At 33.6% G+C, this 6,282-nt stretch overlaps 1 pseudogene; it reads left to right on the plus strand.

Annotated features, from left to right (window-relative positions):
* Nucleotides 1-3,548: 3,548 nt before the first annotated feature.
* Nucleotides 3,549-3,779, plus strand: LOC148953184 (cysteine-rich protein 1 pseudogene; annotated as a pseudogene).
* The last annotated feature ends 2,503 nt before the right edge of the window (nucleotides 3,780-6,282 follow it).

Below are 6,282 nucleotides of genomic sequence, written 5' to 3' on the forward strand. Positions count from 1 at the left end.
TCAAAAGTAAGGTTGCAAGTCGACAATTTTGTTTTGGCCTTATTATAATTGGTATGGTGAAATAATAATATGCATATGGCTCTTAAATCATACTTCTTTAGTGTCCATATGGTCTAGTGGCTAGAATAGTTAAATTTCACTTAATAGGCCCGGGTTCGATTCCCGGTGTGGGAAAATTTTTAACTCTATAATCTTCGAACATTTAAACCTTTTATAATTTATAATGATGTACAATATAAATACTGTAATCTTAACTATAGTGAAGTTGCCTATGCAAGTTAGTATAGGGATGAGGTCGATCTTTATTATAATTTTAGTAGATTAATATGTTGTATAATCTTACATTTTGATACTGCCTTATATACGCTATTAATGAAACAGTTCAAGACAGGAAAATGTGGAGCTAGTGCCCTTAGAGAACGCAAACAGCTCTGACATCCCTCATTTGGGCTACAGTATAACGAATGCCCATGCTTTCTTGTGTCCCTGTAATTGATTTCACAATAATCCAAGCCACCAAGGTAGAAATTAACCACTTTGTCAGTTGAAAATTTTAATGCTTTATTATTTTCAAGGATATCAAAAAGAATTTGACATAATTCAATATCCGTCGGATAAAGCTTGCAGATATCAGGGTGACATTGCCAGGTAACCTGCTGCCCAATTTTTGGTTTTTAATGTTTACTCAGATTGTTATAGGTGACTTCAGCCATCATAATTTCCTTGTCAGATCTAGTTTTAGAGCATTTTTCAATAGTTGTCTCGTACTTTTCAGGAAAGTTTGTTCTACTACACAGAGAATTTTTTGCCAAATATTCAGTAGAACTAAAAGAACTGTTTAAAACACAGTTTGAAATGCTTTTTTCTTGACTCGGTGTTCCAGGAATTTGTTCTAAATCATTAGTCATACAAACACATTTACTAATAACCCTAACAGGCTCGTTTTCGCCATAATTGAAAAACATTGCTTTTCCTTCGCTGTTGATAGGTATGCTTGTATATATATTTTTATTGCTGCTACATAAACTGCAATTGCTCCTTCCAAAATTAATATACGAATTTTCTAAGAAGTACGCCTCCGTATATTCACTGTTTGTCGAACATTTTCCATTGCATCTATAAACTGTTCCGCAGTTGCCAATCCATACCTTGGAAGCTTTTCGTTAAACTGATAACATTTCTTTTGGATATTGCTATGAAGCTTTGCCAAAGCATTTCTAAACGACTTTTCAACAGCATCCGCTCTTTCAAAGAGAATTTTAATCTGTAATTTTGAATACTTTTCGTGATCCCGAAATAACATGCGTAAAATGTTTCTCAATTTACAAAGATCAGCCTGCATTTTTGCCATCTTCTTGTATTTCTGAAAGTAATTTTTCCCTTTGTCCTTATGCGTTCTTCGGTACAACCTCGCAGAGAATTTAATTTTTTCATTATAGCTTTTGTCACCCCAGTATCTACCCATTATTCTGGTAGCAACTTTTTTCTTATGTTTGTTTTGGTAATCTATATCGTTATCATACCGTTCCTTGCTCTTTTGTTTGGCTGTCTTAATTTTCCCTTCTCGATACCCCTGATCCGTAACATACCTCTGTTTTGCTCTGTCATATTTCATTTTCTTAAATCCTGGATCACAAGACATCTTAGTAGCAATCCTTACGTGTGCTCGAGCTTTATTGCGTTCGGTGGCATTTTTATCCCTTTTAAATAAACTTTTCCTATATTTCAGGATGTTAGCTTTATTTTTTTGTAGTAAAGTTTTTTATTAGTAGAAATTTGGATTGCTCTATTTTGATATTGTTTTTGGTTATTCTTTCTTTTTTTCCACTCGCGTGAGACCATATTTTTTCAAGGTTTAAAATTATTTAGTACACAATACCCCGTGTCGAGTATCTATAACCTAGCATAAAAAAAACTAATTTTTAAATTTTCATGTATTTATCTTGTTTGAATTACAAAATTAGTATTATTGGTGAGACATCATAAATATTTTTGCAGTTTACATAATAAGTTTAGCGATTCTGGACTGAAAACTAAAATAATTGCAATTATAAGACAATAATATGGCTTACGGGTTACAAACCAAAAAAAGTTTGGTTCCAGGATACAATAATAACTTTGAACTGAGATGAAAAAAATTTTTCTTCCAGGTGACAAAAAGTAAAACTAATTATAAAATTTTCATGTATTTTTGTTGTTTAAATTAAGAACTTACTATTACTGATTAGGCATCATAAATATTTTTGCAGTTTACATAATAATGTTAGCGATTAAGCCAAAAAAGAAAATTTTGGTTCCAGGAGTTTCGGTTACTATTGAGACAAGTAGCTATTGTTACTATACCATGAGTTCATTACCATGAACTGTTTGATTGCTTCAAAATTCAAATATCTTTGAAAAGACTGCAGTATGAAAATACATCAAAAATGCAATTTTTTTGACAAAATTGATTCTACTTTAAAAAGTATTTTATTTTTAATTTTTAGCTGAGGAAAAAAATCAAGCGGAAAGAAAAAAATATCCCGTTTGTGGAGAATAACGTGGTAAAAGTCAATTTTCTTGATTTTCAAGCCAATATATTTTCTTTGTATTTCAAGCCAAAGGGCGGTAAGTTTCCTTTATAGAGGATTCGGATAAGGCAGTTCTAATGGTGTACTTTTTGTTTTGATCTGACTCTTTTTTTAGGAGTTGGGGGGTTTTATATTTTTTAACATTGGACGTGATCGTCTCTTACTAGGTTGCTAGCTACCGCTGCAACCCGGATGCTGGTTCTAATGGTACACTTTTATTTTGATCTGACACCATTTTCGAGGGGTTTCAGGCTCTTTTTCGAAATCACCATAAATTTCTTTTTGCAAGAAACTATTACTTTTAAGATTAAACGAAACAATTATTACAATTCCTGATTCAGAGTCAGATGGCAATTTCTTTCACAAGACAGTTTTATTCAAAACGTGCTTTTTAACTTTTGGTTACTATGGGCTGTTGTTCGCTCTTTATTAGGTTGCAGCGGCCGCTGCAACCATGATCTTTACCTTTTTCATTACTATATGCCTCATTTTTCAGTTTTCTCTGTAATTTTCTTTTTATTTGGGAAATTTGGCTCCAGCTTTGACCCCCCCCCCCCAAGTATTTTGTATAAATTATATTTAATAGAATAAATAATAATTCTGGTGATCCAACACCAGACACAGAAACTTGTACAATTAAATTTACACACAAAATTAGTAATGATTCTTTTTCAGATGTAAAAGTGGTTTTGTATCAAATCTGTCAACAAAATTGTTTTGGATGAACTTCTAAAGTGCGCATCTTTTGTGCTATATTTCCGAAGAAAAGAAATTCAGTTTTTTATTTTATCTTAGTTTTCAGTTCATTATATAAACTGCAAAAATATTTATGACGTCCGAGAAATAATTTTTATTTTTTATTTCAAACTAGAGAAATACCTGAAAATTTTAAAATTAGTTCTGTTTTTGTTAAGTTCTTGCTACTCGACGCGTGACATTGACTCGTCATTGTAGAGCAATAAATATATAATATTGAAGATGCCTAACTGTCCGCGTTGTAATAAACCTGTGTATTTTACTGAAAGGAAAGTATCGCTTAATAAAGAATGGCATAGGCAATGTTTGAGGTGTGAGAAAAGCAATGAAGTGCTAACTCCGGGAAGCCATGCTCAAACAGACGGAAAACCTTATTGCCATGTTCCATGCTATTCTTCACTCTTTGGACCAGGAGGACTTGGTCGTGGTGGGGCAGAAAGCCATAAGTACTGAACTTTGATTTGAAAAATGTATTCATTGCCTAGACTTTAAAATGAATTTTATATGGGATTGAGTGATCCCATTTATGATGAATTATATCAATCTTCTATGTAAGAAATCAAGAAAAGTGGCTGCAACTACGAAATTCTGCATGAATAGTATCTTCTTTTCTTTTTTTTTCCTCAGATAGCGGGGCACTGGAACATCGTAGAAAACTGTGCACTGGTGTTAGCCACCAGTCTCTTCAGAGGCGTGGGTTCAATTCTTACCGCTGGTATACGATTATGTTTGAAAGACTGCAGTGTGAAAAGACATCAAAATGCAGTTTTTGGTGGAAAAATTTATTCTCTTTTAGAAATAATTTATTTTAGTTACTATAGATTTTTAACCCAATTAATTTCCTTTAAAATGAGCTATTGAACAACCCTCTACGATGTTCCAGTGCCAAGCTATCTCTGGATACAAAAAAAGAAAAAAAAAGAAAAAAAGAAAAAAATATCCCGTTTAGGCAGAATGTTGTAGTAGCTGCCACTTTTCTTGATTTTCAAGCCAATATATTTCCCTTGCTGTTCAAGCCAAGGGACAGAAATTTTACTATGCAGAAGTTTCGGACAAGGCGGTTCTAATGGTGTACTTTTTGTTTTGATCTGACTCTTTTTTTAAGAACTATGGGTTTTTATATTTCTTAACATTGGACGTGATCGTCTCTTACTAGGTTGCTAGCTACCGCTGCAACCCGGATGACATTGGACGTGATCGTCTCTTACTAGGTTGCTAGCTACCGCTGCAACCCGGATTTCAGCTATATCTGATGAAGCTTACATAGTCCCCGTTTATACTGAACTGTATTGGTCCTTTATGTATTTAATGTAATAACCAATGATCGTCTTTTATTGTAAATCTTAATGTAATAAAAATAATTTATTTTAATTACAAGAAGTTTTTAACCCCGTTAATTTTGCTTTAAAATGAGCCATTGAACAACTCTCTACGATGTCCCAGTGCCAAATTATCTGTTGAATTACTAACCTATACTATAATTAAGTGGCGTATAAAATTTAGTATAGGCAAGATGTCGTTCTTTATTATAAATATAATTAAGTGGCGTATAAAATTTAGTATAGGCAAGAGGTCGTTCTTTATTATAACCACTGCAATCCGGAATATGTAATCAATAGGTTGCTAGCTACCTCTGCAAGCTAGATATTCTTATTTCTGTTACTATGGGGTAAGGTTCGTTCTTTACTGTATTACTAGCTACCGCTGCAACCCGGAAATCCCAATTTATGTATCAGTTAACATGGGCTAGGTGTCGTTCTTTATTGTAATCCTTGCTCTTTTGTCTAGCCTGCTCAATTGTTGCTTCTCTGTAATCTTCATCATTACCATACCGTTCCTTGATCTTTTGTTTGGCTGTCTCAATTTTTGCATGTCTATAATCTTCATCATTGTGATAACACATCTTGCTGTTTTGTTTGATTACTTCTCGATACGCCAGGTCTGTGAACATTTACAGTTCTGACGCTTCTTATATAGTAATTATGACGTTACAGCGTAATGATTTTATTGACGTCATAGCGCAATGATATTATTTCATGACGTCTTCAGAAACAACAATATAATTTCGTGTTTTTCTATTCACGTCATAGCTCTAATATAAAACTATGACGACATTCAATATTTATCTAGTAGGGTTTCAGACAAGGCAATTCTAATGATGAACTTTTGTTTTGATCTGACTCTATTTTTAGGAGTTTTGTTATATTTCTTAGCATTGGACTGATCGTCTCTTACTAGATTGCTAGCTACTGCTGCAACCCGGATTCACATATATATTATTTATGAGAGGCAACCTGGCCAAGTGGTCCAAGGCACTGGTGTTAGCCACCAGCCTCTTCGGAGGCGTGGGTTCAAATCTTACCGCTGGTATACGATTATGTTTGAAAGACTGCAGTGTGAAAAGACATCGAAAATGCAGTTTTTGGTGGAAAAATTTATTCTCTTTTAGAAATAATTTATTTTAGTTACAATAGGTTTTTAACCCAATTAATTTCCTTTAAAATGAGCTATTGAACAACCCTCTACGATGTTCCAGTGCCAAGCTATCTCTGGAAACAAAGAAAAAAAGAAAAAAATATCCCGTTTAGGAAGAATGTTGTAGTAGCTGCCACTTTCCTTGATTTTCAAGCCAATATATTTCCCTTTCTGTTCAAGCCAAGGGACAGAAAGTTTCCTATACAGGGGTTTCGGACAAGGCGGTTCTAATGGTGTATTTTTGTTTTGATCTGACTCCTTTTTTAGGAACTATGGGTTTTTATATTTCTTAACATTGGACGTGATCGTCTCTTACTAGGTTGCTAGCTACCGCTGCAACCCGGAAAAACGTAAAGAAAAAAGATGCCATATATGGAGAATACCATGGTTAAAGTCAATTTTTTTGATTTTCAAGCCAATATATTTTCCTTGTTATTCAAGTCAAGGGACGGTAAGTTTGCTATAAAAAGGTTTTGAACAA

The sequence above is a fragment of the Artemia sp. Qi Xiang Cuo genome, chromosome 4 (genome assembly GCF_049724085.1).
Source record: "Artemia sp. Qi Xiang Cuo chromosome 4, ASM4972408v1, whole genome shotgun sequence".
Lineage (NCBI taxonomy): Eukaryota > Metazoa > Arthropoda > Branchiopoda > Anostraca > Artemiidae > Artemia > Artemia sp. Qi Xiang Cuo.